The sequence below is a fragment of the Gavialis gangeticus genome, unplaced genomic scaffold (genome assembly GCF_001723915.1).
Source record: "Gavialis gangeticus isolate Ggan-Ray unplaced genomic scaffold, GavGan_comp1, whole genome shotgun sequence".
NCBI classification, from domain to species: Eukaryota; Metazoa; Chordata; order Crocodylia; family Gavialidae; genus Gavialis; species Gavialis gangeticus.
This window is the reverse complement of record NW_017729017.1, coordinates 1764919-1777352: the sequence shown is the minus strand read 5'-3', so window position 1 is coordinate 1777352 and position 12434 is coordinate 1764919.

The following is a 12434-nucleotide window of genomic DNA, read 5'->3' as shown; positions in this document are numbered from 1 at the left end:
TCATCCCCACTGGGAGTCTATTCCAGAGTCTGGTCACACAAACCATGAAAAAGTTTTTCCTTACATCCAGTCTGAAACCTTCACCTAAGAGTTTATTACTATTCCTCCTGGTTTTCCCCTGGGGCACTTCAGTGAATAGTTCTTCACCAATCCCCTGCTGCTCACACATAATATATTTGTAAGTTGCCACCAAATCCCACAAAGTCTTCTCTTTTCAACACTGAACACTCCCATATCTGCTAACCTTTCCTCATATGGCTTGCTCTTCAGGCTTCTAATCATATGAGTGACTGTTCTCTGGACTCTCTCAAGCTTCTCCACATCCTTCTTGAAGTGCAGTGCCCAGAACTGGATGCAGCACTCTAGCTGCAGCCTCATCCATGCCAAGTAGAGAAGGAGAATAATTTCCTTAGTTTTGCTTGAGATGCATCAGTTGATGCATGCCAACATATTGTTTGCTCTGCTAACTGTAGCATCACACTGGCAGCTCAAAATCATTTTATGGTCAATTATGACCGCCAGGTCCCTTTCAGATGTGGTGCTAGCTAGTGTAGCACCACCGAGCCTGTAAGTTTGTTGCAGATTTTTCCTCCCCAGATGGAGCACTTCACACTTCTTAGTGTTGAACAGCATCTGGTTCTGGTCTGCCCATCTAACTAATCTGTCTGGGTCCACCTGGATCGTCAGCCTACCCTGAGGCATGGTCGCACTTCCCCAGAGCTTAGTGTCACTGGCAAACTTTGCCAGTGTACTTTTCATCCCCACATCCAGATCATTGACGAAGTTATTGAAAAGCACTGGTCCAAGTACCGAACACTGGGGAACCCCACTGGCTACCTTCCGACTGGTCGACACAGATCTGTCTATTAGTACCCTCTGGATCCGACCCTGCAGTCAGTTTCCTACCCATCTGATCACTGAATTGTTGAACCTATAGTCCCCTAGTTCTTCCTTGAGAGCCTCATGGGACACCAAGTCAAAAGCCTTCCTAAAGTCCAAGTAAATGACATTGACCTCATCTCCCTTATCCAGGTGCTGAGTAACCTGGTCGTAGAAGGAGATTAAATTAGTCAGACATGAACTACCCATGACAAAACCATGCTGGCTGTCATTCAGAATTTTGCCTTCTACTAACTTATCACATATGGACTCCTTGAGAAATTTTTTGAGGATTTTTCCTGGGTTGAGGTCAGACTGATTGGCCTGTAGTTCCCTGGGTCCTCTCTCCTCCCCTTCTTGAAGATGGGCACAACATTGGCCCTCTTCTGGTCTTCTGGGACCTCTCCTGAGCACCACAAATTCTCAAAGAGGTTTACCAGCAGTCCTGATATATACTTCAGCTGGTTTGTTCAGCACTCTCAGATGAAGTTCATCCGGTCCTGCAGACTTAGATATCCAGCCTCTCTAGCTGTTCTTTCACCAGCTCTACATTGACTGTTGGTAGGTGATCATCCCTACTGTGACTATTCTGTGTCATATTTGTATTGGGTAGGCTATCACTTTTAGACTGGTGGAATACAGATGCAAGGTACTCATTCAGGAGTTCAGTTTTCTCCTTGGTGTTGGTGATCATATGTCCAAATACATTGAGCAGCTGTCCCACATATCCACTAGTTTTCCTCCTGTTACCTACATACCCATAGAAGGACTTCTTATTGTCCTTGATTTTGGTTGCTAACCTGAATTCAGTCAATGCCTTTGCTTTTCTAATCTCCTCCCTGAACGTGTGGGCCACTCATTGGGGCCTATTCCTAGCTTCCATTGTTGGCAAGCCTCCCTTTTCTTTTTCAGAAGATCTGTGACTTCCTCTAGAGATCTTCAGAACATGTTTTCCCACAAGTTCTAACTGTTCATGAATCTGTTTTTTTATGGTTAATAGTCTCCTCAGTCTCAAAAATTTAATTTTCTAACTTGTTGGCGTTACCACTAAAACATTTTAGTAGCAGATCTGGGTGTGCTGCTGACAAAATAATAATTTATATTGTATCAGTCAGTATCAATCCACTATCTTAATCTTTCATAATGTTTTTTCTGCAGCTTCCAATTTTCCTCAGAATAAAACAAATTACTTAGCAAATGGAATATCTTCTTGTCATAATAATTTAATATTAAAATGTCAATAACGTTTGGTACACACAGCAAAGGGCACAAAGGTACAGTGACAGAGTAAAAATAAAGTAAACTTAATAAAGTCAGTGAGGAGGTACAATAGGAATTTGTTCTGGCTCCTCTACCTAGTATGAAAGAACCTTTTTACCTTGCAGTGCAGTACAATAATTGCGTAAGCAATGATATGGTTGTTTGTGCAATTACATCTACTGTCTGCTCAGTTATACATAAGATAGATCCATGTTCAGCTTGCTACCTGGGCATCTGTGCCATCATGGTGAACAAAGCAGCAGGGATAGCTGTCTGGGAATATGCAATGGTTATCCCAAAACTGCAATTCCGAGTTTACTTTTAATCAATTTGCTACAGTATAAAGAGGAAAAGGGGCAGAAAATCTGCTGCTATACGTACCCTCTTGCTTTCCACCCAATGTTCCCATGAAGCTGATCCATAGATATTCTCTGTAGCTTACAGTCAGACAACACCTTTGCCTCTAAACCTCTTCCCAAGCACATGGTTCAGAAACCCAGAAGATGCACCAGGTTCAGTAACTGAACTTGGCTCTGTTCCTTGTACCAGTATATCAGGGCCCCAGAGATGAGTGTTTCCATATTACAAAACTGGAAAAGCTAATTTGGCATCCAACTCTGAAAATTTTCCTTCTAGGTTTCACTGACAACTGAATATCGAGCTTTGTAGAATATGTAACCCCCAATATTTGGATGCTGCTTCAAACCCTGAGAAACCTAAACATCCAGACAATCCAGAACTGAGCTGGAAGTCTGTAGCAAAATTGTGCTCTCTTTGTAAAGACCAGCAGTCCTCCCTGGCAGACAGAGAGGGGCCATGGCATCAGCTTTCTCTTGTGAATACTTTGGAACTTCCACTCTCATCTAGAACGTGGAGGTGCAGAAGTGTCCCAAACTCCAGTTTCAGTTCCCTTCCAGTTGCCATTAGCCCTTCAAATCTGATATTTTACTGGCCTTCTCTGCTAACTGAACCTTCCCTTCCTATATCAATGGAAATAAATATTGATTTCAATTATCTGTGCTTTAAACATTAACATGTTATTGAAGTTTGCTGTATTTCTACAAGCAGAAATGTGTTGGGGGGGGTGCCTTCTTTTGGGAGGCAAAAAGAAAAGCAGATCTATGTAACTTAGACATTTATCCCTTTCAAAAGGATAGTCCTATCATCTATTCTTTAGCCAGGATGAGCCTTGCCTGCACTGTGATTCAGTTGCTCCGAAGGAAAATATAGGTGGAGTATGGAAAGTACAGCCCCAGTTCTTTGTGTAAATGATGGGGGGGTGCAGAATCTACTTTTATTCCTAGGTAGAGGGTTCATGGCTAGAGAATCTTTTATTGCATGGTTCATTTGCTATTGCAGCCCAGTCATCTGATTTAAGCTCTGCAGAACTCTATGTATCAAATATAGCTAATCAGATTTAAAACAAAAGAGGAAAGGAGAAGAATTTGGTTTTTAAGCCTCTGGTTTTGAGGCAGGGTAAATCAGAGCTAACCAAACACTTTCAACATGAAACTTTCTAGTCATATGAGAAAAAGCTGAGTTCCACGAGGAATGATTTTGATCCTTTGTGTTATAGTCAACTAAATGTATGCATGCTTCTGGCAGGTTTCCTTAAATTTGTGGTTTAAGGTTTCTTACAATCAAATTTGTGGGTCTAGTGTGGCTGGGCAATGAAACTGAGCAAATAGGTAGCTTGAGAATTTAGTCATCTGCTTGGAATAGAGAAATCACTAACCAGGCAGACACAGTCTTTATTTCTGCCAGGGAAAGAATATCTCCAATAGTAAAGGTCTCTTGGTGTCAGGAATTACCCATCTCCTCTCCCCCATTTGCCTAGGGGTGCTATTGACCAGTTATCCATCCATGTCTGTCAAATCATTGTCCAATGTTTCCTCAGCACATTTTGGGTGCAGGGCTGTGCATAGGATTACTAGGGTTATATCAGCATTCCAGCTCCCTCATGAAAAAGATGGCAATGTATTGCTGTGCTTCATAGTGTGTCAGTGCCAGTCAGGAAAACCTTCTCATAGTGCCCCGGGGTTCAATGTGCCTGTGATAGACCTCCACACTGCCTCGTGGGGACTGGATAGCTCCAAGCCAATTTGCCTGCCCTGACTTACAGGCAATGTACTCGGTTCCCTTGAGTGATATAAAGATCCGTCTGCTGGCTCGAGCTCCCCTCTGGCATCTTCTGTGGGGGTCCTCCTCCACTCAACCCTACCCCTTTCCTCTCGGGTGTTAGGATGGATCACAGGCAGTGTTTGAGTGTTCAATGTGAACAACTGGAGCGCAGTTGCTTGATGTCCCTTTCACGGATGGCTTCCCGGAGTTACAGGATAGTCGCGGTGTCTGTGGCAATGGTGGCAGTGGCTGCAATGGTGGCAGTGGCAGCAGTGACAGCAGCAACGGCAGTGTCCATGTCAGCAGCAGCAGCAGCAGTGTCGGCAGTAGTGGCAGTGGCAGTGTCCATGGCAGCTGCGGCGGTAGTGACAGAGGCGGCAGCATGCCTCTGGTGCCACAGGCAGTGTCCAGTCCTGGCTTGGATGCTTGGCCTCCTCTGCTGCCCAAGCAGGTGTCGCCTCTGCGCCATACCCCAATCCTGTTAGCCTGCACGACGACAGCTGTGCTGCGCACGGCCTGACCACCTGTGCTGCAGGGATTGGATAAGACAGGCGGGGGCCTGCCACGGTGCTCTTCTCCTAAAGGCAATGATACTCATTAGATCATTTCATTGCACACCAATAACTAAGGCAGGTTGAGCAGGGCAGCAGCCACAGCTGCATTGAGTGCTAAGCTGCCCTGTTATGCCTTCATGTGTGCCCTACATGCCACTGTTGCACACAACATTTAAAGTGAGTAAAAAGGGATATACGGAAGATGATTAATGGACTTCATCCAGTCTTGGGCACCAGGAAGGAGGGTCCAACTTTTTTTTCTTATTAGTTGCTGCCTTTTTATGTATGAAGTAAAATGCAACATAGTGAAACCCGCTTGCAGTCAAGGCATTTTATTTTAGGACAACTTAACTAGTAGTACTATAAACACTGTAGTTAGAGGTGGATATTTTTCATTTTGTGCCAGTGCAAGATTGTTTTTTACACTACACATTCTCCAGTTCTTTGTCCATACCAATTTAATTCTACTTGGCACTTTCTTGGACAACCCATTCAGCAGAGCTAATAGCTCTGACAATAGGAAAACTGAATAACTACCGTAAGTAGTTATTTCTGCCTCTCCTTCACATTTACATTGCCCAAATATTTGGTGACAGTTGTCATATTCTTAACTCCCTGGCTTAAAATTTGGTGTATTTTAAGCCAGGGAGTATTTGGTGTATAACTATTCCAATGTAGCGTTTACTTTTCTTATAAGTAAGCCTTTAATTTCTGTTCTCTGAATTCCCTCCAGTTTGTTCACCCATTTATGGTATTGAGTTGTTTGGAACTGGATGCAGTATTTGATATACAGCCTTCCTGGTATTTTCTGGACCAAAACTGCCTCTTTTCTCCATAGTAATACCTCAGCATATTCAGGCCTAAACACTGAGGACTTTGGTTGATGCTGTACTGAATTGCCAAAAGACATTTTATAATATCAATCAACCATATTGCTCTTTCAGCATCAGCTGTTCCCACTGTTTGTCATGGATTTTATCTATCTATAGATAGATCATCCTGCATATTTTTCCAGATGGATCTCATTTAGTTATTTCCTACCACATTTTTAGCTTCTCTAGTTCCTACACTATTATGTCTGTGTCCTCATTGGTGTTTGCAACACCTTCTAATTTAGTATCATCTGTGAGCTTAATTATTGTGCTGTTTACCTTCTTTTCCAGATCATTAATGATGCTGTTAAATAAGGCTGGACCTAACAAAGTCCCTGAGGTACTTTTATGGACAGATTACCTAACTAGATATGGTGCATTGATGGTTGTTGCTGTCCAGGTTTTATGGCCTTTCAGATACTTTTCAATCCAAGGGAGACAGTTTATATCCAAACCAATTAAACTGAGTTAGTTTTTCAAGTAAGGTTTTGTGAGCCACTGTATAAAATGATTTACTAGTGAGCAAACTGACCAGACACTATAAAGGTTTGATGTGTCTGCTCTTTTACATTTAATAAAACTGCTTGCACAGCAAGTTCCTTCCAAGCACCAGCTTGAATGCCTTGTCATAGTACTCATTCATGTTATACTATATACAGATCTGCTTAGCTAGCCAGACATATCATCAGATGTATCATACCAGCTGTGTTTGAAATTCTGCCTCAGAACCTTTAGGAGCATCATGTTCTTCTCAGGGGCTTCTCATCACACTCTTCTCTCAGTTCTATGTAGAGACCACAAAGGTTTTGGCTGAATAAAACCCATCAGTGATGTATTTTAACAATAAGAAATAGGTCATAGAGTATTGTAAGGTATTCCCTCCTACTCTAAAACGTGTGTCCCTACTGTCATACTCCATCAGGTGTTGTCAGGGATGGAGTACTGGTCACATCAGGCTCCCTCAATTTGGATGATCTATGAGCACAGTCAGGATACTGTCTGTGATTCTACAGTTCTACCCCTAATGACTTCAGGATTGTAACAAAGAGACTGCAGGCTTTGGTTCTTAATAAGAAAGATGGTTCCAGGTTTATTGCCTATAAGCCTAGGCATTAACATAATGTTGGCATAGTACTAGCTGGGTTATTTGCAAACATGGCACCAATGTGAAATATAACTCCTTAGTACAAAGTATTCAGGGTTCCCAGGTCCCTTTCTATACACCAATCAAAACAACTTCATGTTTACAGCATTTACAGGATGTTTTCCATCCACTGGCCTTTTGAGATGCCTAAGTGCTAATACTTCTAATTTCCCCAGCAGTTCCACATAGGCCATTCATGGTCTACTTTTCAGTCACCAAAGTCTATTGCTCAAGCTGCTGCTACAGCTGCTACCACTTCTGCTAGTACTGTTACTACAGATGCTACTACTTCAGGTTGTGCTGTTAGCAAGCTCCTGTATGATTCCTGATCAAGCCTGGTCAAGCCTCTGTATGATGCACTGATCAATGACTATATTAATCCATACTCCCGTGAAACCCAGACCTACCTTCCACAATATTCTGTGGCCACAGTAAAAGATGCAGAACTGATAAAATGGCAGGGATTTATTACAGACTACTAAATCAGGATAAGGAGGTGGATGAGGCAAACTTAAAGTAGGTGGCAAATCTATCCAAAAGCTATTGAATGGTACTGATGGGAGAATTCAGTTTTGTGAACATCTGCTGGAAGAACAATGCAGCCAAATATAACATATCAAGCCAGTTCCTAACTTGTGTGGAGGACAACTTTCTGTTCCAGAAAGTGGAAAGTACAGCTAGGGTATCATATATCTTGACTCTTGTTCTGATCAACAGGGAAGAGCTGGTGGAGGATGAGAAGATGATGGGTGATCTGGGAGGAAGCAATCACAATATGACAGACTTCCAGATCCTAAGACAAGGAAAGGTCAGCAAAATTAGGACACTAGATTTAAAAAAAAGGTGGATTTCATCTGTCTCAAGGAGTTAATAGGCATCACGTCATAGGGGAATTGGTTGAAGGATAAAGGTGCCCAGGAGGGCTGGGAGATTCTAAGGCGCATAGTTTCATAGTTTCTAGGGTCAGAAGGGACCTGAGCAGATCATCTAGTCCGACCCCCTGCCATGGCAGGAAGAGCACTGGGGTCAAACGACCCCAGTAAGGTGGTCATCCAACCTCCTCTTAAAAACCCCCAGGGTGGGAGCCTGCACCACCTCACTTGGAAGCTGGTTCCAGACCCTAGCCGCCCTGACCGTGAAGTAGCGCCTCCTGATGTCCAACTTAAACCTTCCCTCCGCCAGCTTGTGACCATTGTTCCTGGTCACTCCTTGCGGCGCTCGGGGGAACAGGGACTCCCCCAGCGCCTGCTGATCCCCCCTAACCAGTTTATAACAGGCCACAAGATCCCCCCTCAGCCTTCTCTTTTGAAGGCTGAACAGGTTCAGGTCCCGCAACCTTTCCTCATAGGACCTACCCTGCTGTCCCTTGATCATATGAGTGGCCCTCCTCTGGACCCTCTCGATGCTGTCCACATCCCTCTTAAAGTGCGGCGCCCAGAACTGGACGCAGTACTCCAGCTGCGGCCTGACCAGTGCCGCATAGAGGGGGAGGATCACCTCTTTGGACCTGCTTGAGATGCATCTGTGGATGCACGACAAGGTGCAGTTGGCCTTCCTAGCCGCCTCCCCACATTGCCGACTCATGTTCATCTTGGAGTCAATAATGACTCCCAGATCCTTTTCCACCTCCGTGCTGACAAGAGGGGAGTTCCCCAGCCTGTATGTATGGTGCCGATTATTCCTCCCCAGGTGCATCACCTTACACTTGTCTGTGTTAAACCCCATCCTATTCTCCTCCTCCCATCCTTGTAACCTATCCAGGTCCAACTGTAGTATTGGAAGTCCAACAAGAAATTGTCCTGACACAATCAAAGTACTAGAAGAATGGCAAGAGACCAATGTGGCTGCACAAAGAGCTTCTAAAATGCCTCAGATGGAAAAGGAAAGCATGCAGGCAATGGAAGAATGGGCAGGTCACCAAGGAAGTGTACCAGAAAATAGCCAGAACCTGTGGAGACAAAATCAGTAAGGCAAAGATAAAGAACGAGCTGCATCTGGCAAAGGAGGTTGAGGACAACAAGAAGAGGTTCTACAAGTATGTTGGCCAGAAAAGGAGGAGCAAGGAAGCTGTGGGTACTCTGTTACAAGCAGGGGGAACTCCTAACAGAAGATGAAGATTCGGATTTGGCTGATTTGGGGGACAGCAATTGGATTTGGTGATCCAAATCACAAATCAATTCGGCTGAATCTGATTCAGAGATTCAGCTGCTGCCAAATCTCTGAATCTTCGAATCAGCCAGGCCCCATCCCCCACAGCCCAGCAACGGCTGCCCTGCCTACCCCAGCTCTTGGCACTTGGGGAAAAAAAGCCCAAACTCAGTGGGTGCTACCGGACAGGGGGCAATCCTCACTGCCCCTCACTGCCCCACACTGTGTGGGGGGCTCTGCACGAGCCCCTCAACCCCTCCTCCACTGTTCCAGCCCCCATGGCTGCCCCACTCGCCATGGCTCCGGCCCTTTAAGAAAAAAAAAAAATGAGAAAAACCTCTCACTCATCCTTCCTGCCAGCAGGAGGCAATCCCCGCTGCCCCCCACTGCATGAGCCCCCTGAAGCCCGGAAGCTGCTGCAGGAGCCGTGAGTCCTGGGACTTTTCTCTGTTTTTTTTCTTAAAGGGCCGGAGTCACGGTGGCCAGGTCAGCCATGGTGGGGGCAGCTGGGGGAGTGGGAAGGGGCATCAGGGAGCTCCAGTCGGGGGCAGCAGGGATCACCCCCTACCCGGCAGCACCCTAGTAAGCACCACAGCTTTTCTTTAAAGGGCTGGGAGCTGGGGCAGGCGGGGAGCCATGGGTGGCCTGAAGGAGAGCAGGGGGGCTGGGGGAGCAGGCAGGGGATGGGGCCTGGCAGGAGTCCCCTGATGGTCCCCTAACCCCTCCCTCAGCTCCCCCTCCTCTCCCTACTTACCAGCTTGGAGTCCGGCTCCAGCTCCCTGCTGCAGCCACTGGGGACTGTCCGAATCATCAAAGCTCTTCAAATCTTTTCCAAAGATTCAGATAACTTTGAATTGATTCAGGCCTTTTAATTGGTTGCCTGATTTGATTCAGAGATTCAGCCACTGAATTAGGCTGAATCTCCTCCGAATCAAATCACCACCTGAAGCTTTGCAGACCCCTAGTAGATAACTGTGTGGCAGAAGCTAGCGAACTGAGCCTGTTCATGTTTCTGCTCCCTGTGTAGGCTTTACTTTTGCTTTCACCTGACAGAAGCTTAAGTGGCATGCATGGATGTTACCATATTTCCTTGCTTATAATGCACACTGCAATTTCCAGCAGTCTTTAAAAAAAAAGATGCATGTCAGATTGAGATAACTATGGTAACTTATTATATTATGTGACAGTGTTTTTATTAGAGGACTACCTTTATTTATCTCCAGTCCTCAGTCTGTTCTTTACTAGAACGGGGGGGAAGTGGCTGCACACAAATTATTTAGTGAATAACTTTGAAAAATGAAAAAATATTGAGAAAAAAACTAGGAATTGATCCTGATCAGTCTTGAACAGAGGGAAGATAACTAATTGAAGGAAGTATTAACTATGAATTATTCTCTATCCATTACACAGCTGCAGAGTTGCACCCTAGAGAGAGCTGCATTTTCATTGGTGGGCCAAGTGATGTCTGTATATAGCCATTAGCTATTTCACAGTGAGACCTAATGAGACAGTATTTGTAAAGCATTTGGGATCATCAAATGAAAAGTATTACCTTTTTATTATTATCATTTAAAAACACTTTAGAGTAAACAGGGAAAATGATTAACCAATTGCAGAACAATTAAATCCAAGCATGTGTCCACACAGAGAACATAGAAATATGTAATTATGCATAGCTGGCATAGGGAGCTTTAGCTAGAGACTTTGCACAACTGCCTCAGCTGCGTGTCAACCCCAACTAGCATTCAGATAATATTTCAACAAGATCAAAGCTGCCTCACGGGCACTATACAAATTTGCCATCATAAACACTGAATAATGCATTGCACTAATCTAATTGCTATTGACTGTTACAGTTACATGTATGACCTTGGGCATACATTAATCAAAGGGGAAGCTGTACATACTTCCATCCGATATCCTGTGGAGATGAGCAAGCCTCACCTCCAAGTCCTTTTTTCCCTGTATTTCTTTCTGTTTCATTTGATGTCACATTAAGATGGAGGTTGGCTTTTGGAAAGAATTGGCTTTTTCTGTCCTTTTTTTTTTGTTTGAATAGACTCTATCACTCCAGTAGAGAATAATAAAAACTTGCACTTTTTTGTACATATAATGCACTGTGAACCCAATTTAGCAAGTGTCGGAATCTAACAGAGCATTCCAAACCTTAGAATAATTGGTTTCTCGGCAAAGACTATAACTAATTTGAAGAAGCTCTTTAGAATTTCACCAAACATGCTTATTATTTACCCTAAAAAATGAAGCACCATTCAGAGTTATAAAATCCTGTGTTTTCGGGGGGTAGAAACAATGCAGTGGGCATAATGTGTTTCTCACACAAGAGGCTGCGATACACAAGCTAGAAAAAACAATCTCGTGTTGATTTCTTTTTTGTTTTGTTGCATTTTGTCATTAAGAGATGCCAGCAATATAGAAAAGAGTTGGTAATGTGTTGAAAAAAGAATTGGACAGGATATTATTCAACTGTTCTTTTTTATTTCTAGGCCAAGGGAGGATGTTGATCGTATTTTGTTATAAACCCATCATGGGTACCATAAGTGGTGTGTTGTCACCTTCCCTGAGCTGGTCTTGTGTTCTGAGAGTTTTCAACCAGGCTGTATTTCTATCCCACAACACAGCTGTCTCAAACATTATTTAAAAAAATGAAATAAGCTAAAACTTCACAGTAATCTAACAGACCAGATTTTTCTCTCATCTACTGTCATGCAAAAAAAAAAAATTCTTCAATGGAGTTAGCTATCTTGGAATTAAGAATGATAAAACATACCCATTTTTTAAGGTACAAGATGTTACAGGGACAAAATTCTTTCCTAAACCAATATTACAAACCCAAGCAATTCAGAGTTAACATGAATCTTCAAATAAATACAGCAGGGAGAGTGGCCCTCTTCCTAGGATCTCTGGAGCATACACTAACTACCTTTGCAGCAGCAGGACATTGGCCACCATGGTGCCCTTGCTTTACCTGTGGCAGGATAGGGCGTTATAGGAAGAGGGAGAAAAAATTGTTTGGGGGAGCTGAGTGTACATGTGCATGCGCCTGCCCGCCCAGCAGGTAAGTGGGGGAAGGGGCAGAGGAAGGGGAAAAGAGCGTGGAGGGGAGGGAGTGAGGCTGGGGCTGGGGCTGGGGCAGGCCCTGAACAGCCAGGGCAGAGCAGGGTGGGGCACAGGACAGAGCCACAAGCGGCTTATCCGGGGGGGCACAGGGAGAGGGTGGCAGCTCCCACTGCTGCACGTTCCCTGGGAAGGCTGGAGCCAGGGCTATGCTGGGCTCTTCCCAGTGGGGGCTGGGCTGGCCTGCACTCAGGTCAGGCAGCAGTGGCAGCAGCACTAGGAGCAGGGCTATGGGAGGAGGCTGCAGCCACAAGAAAGTTTGCCATAGCCCCCCCAATCCCCCCTCCCAGTGCCACTGCCATCTGCCCTGAGTGCAGCATG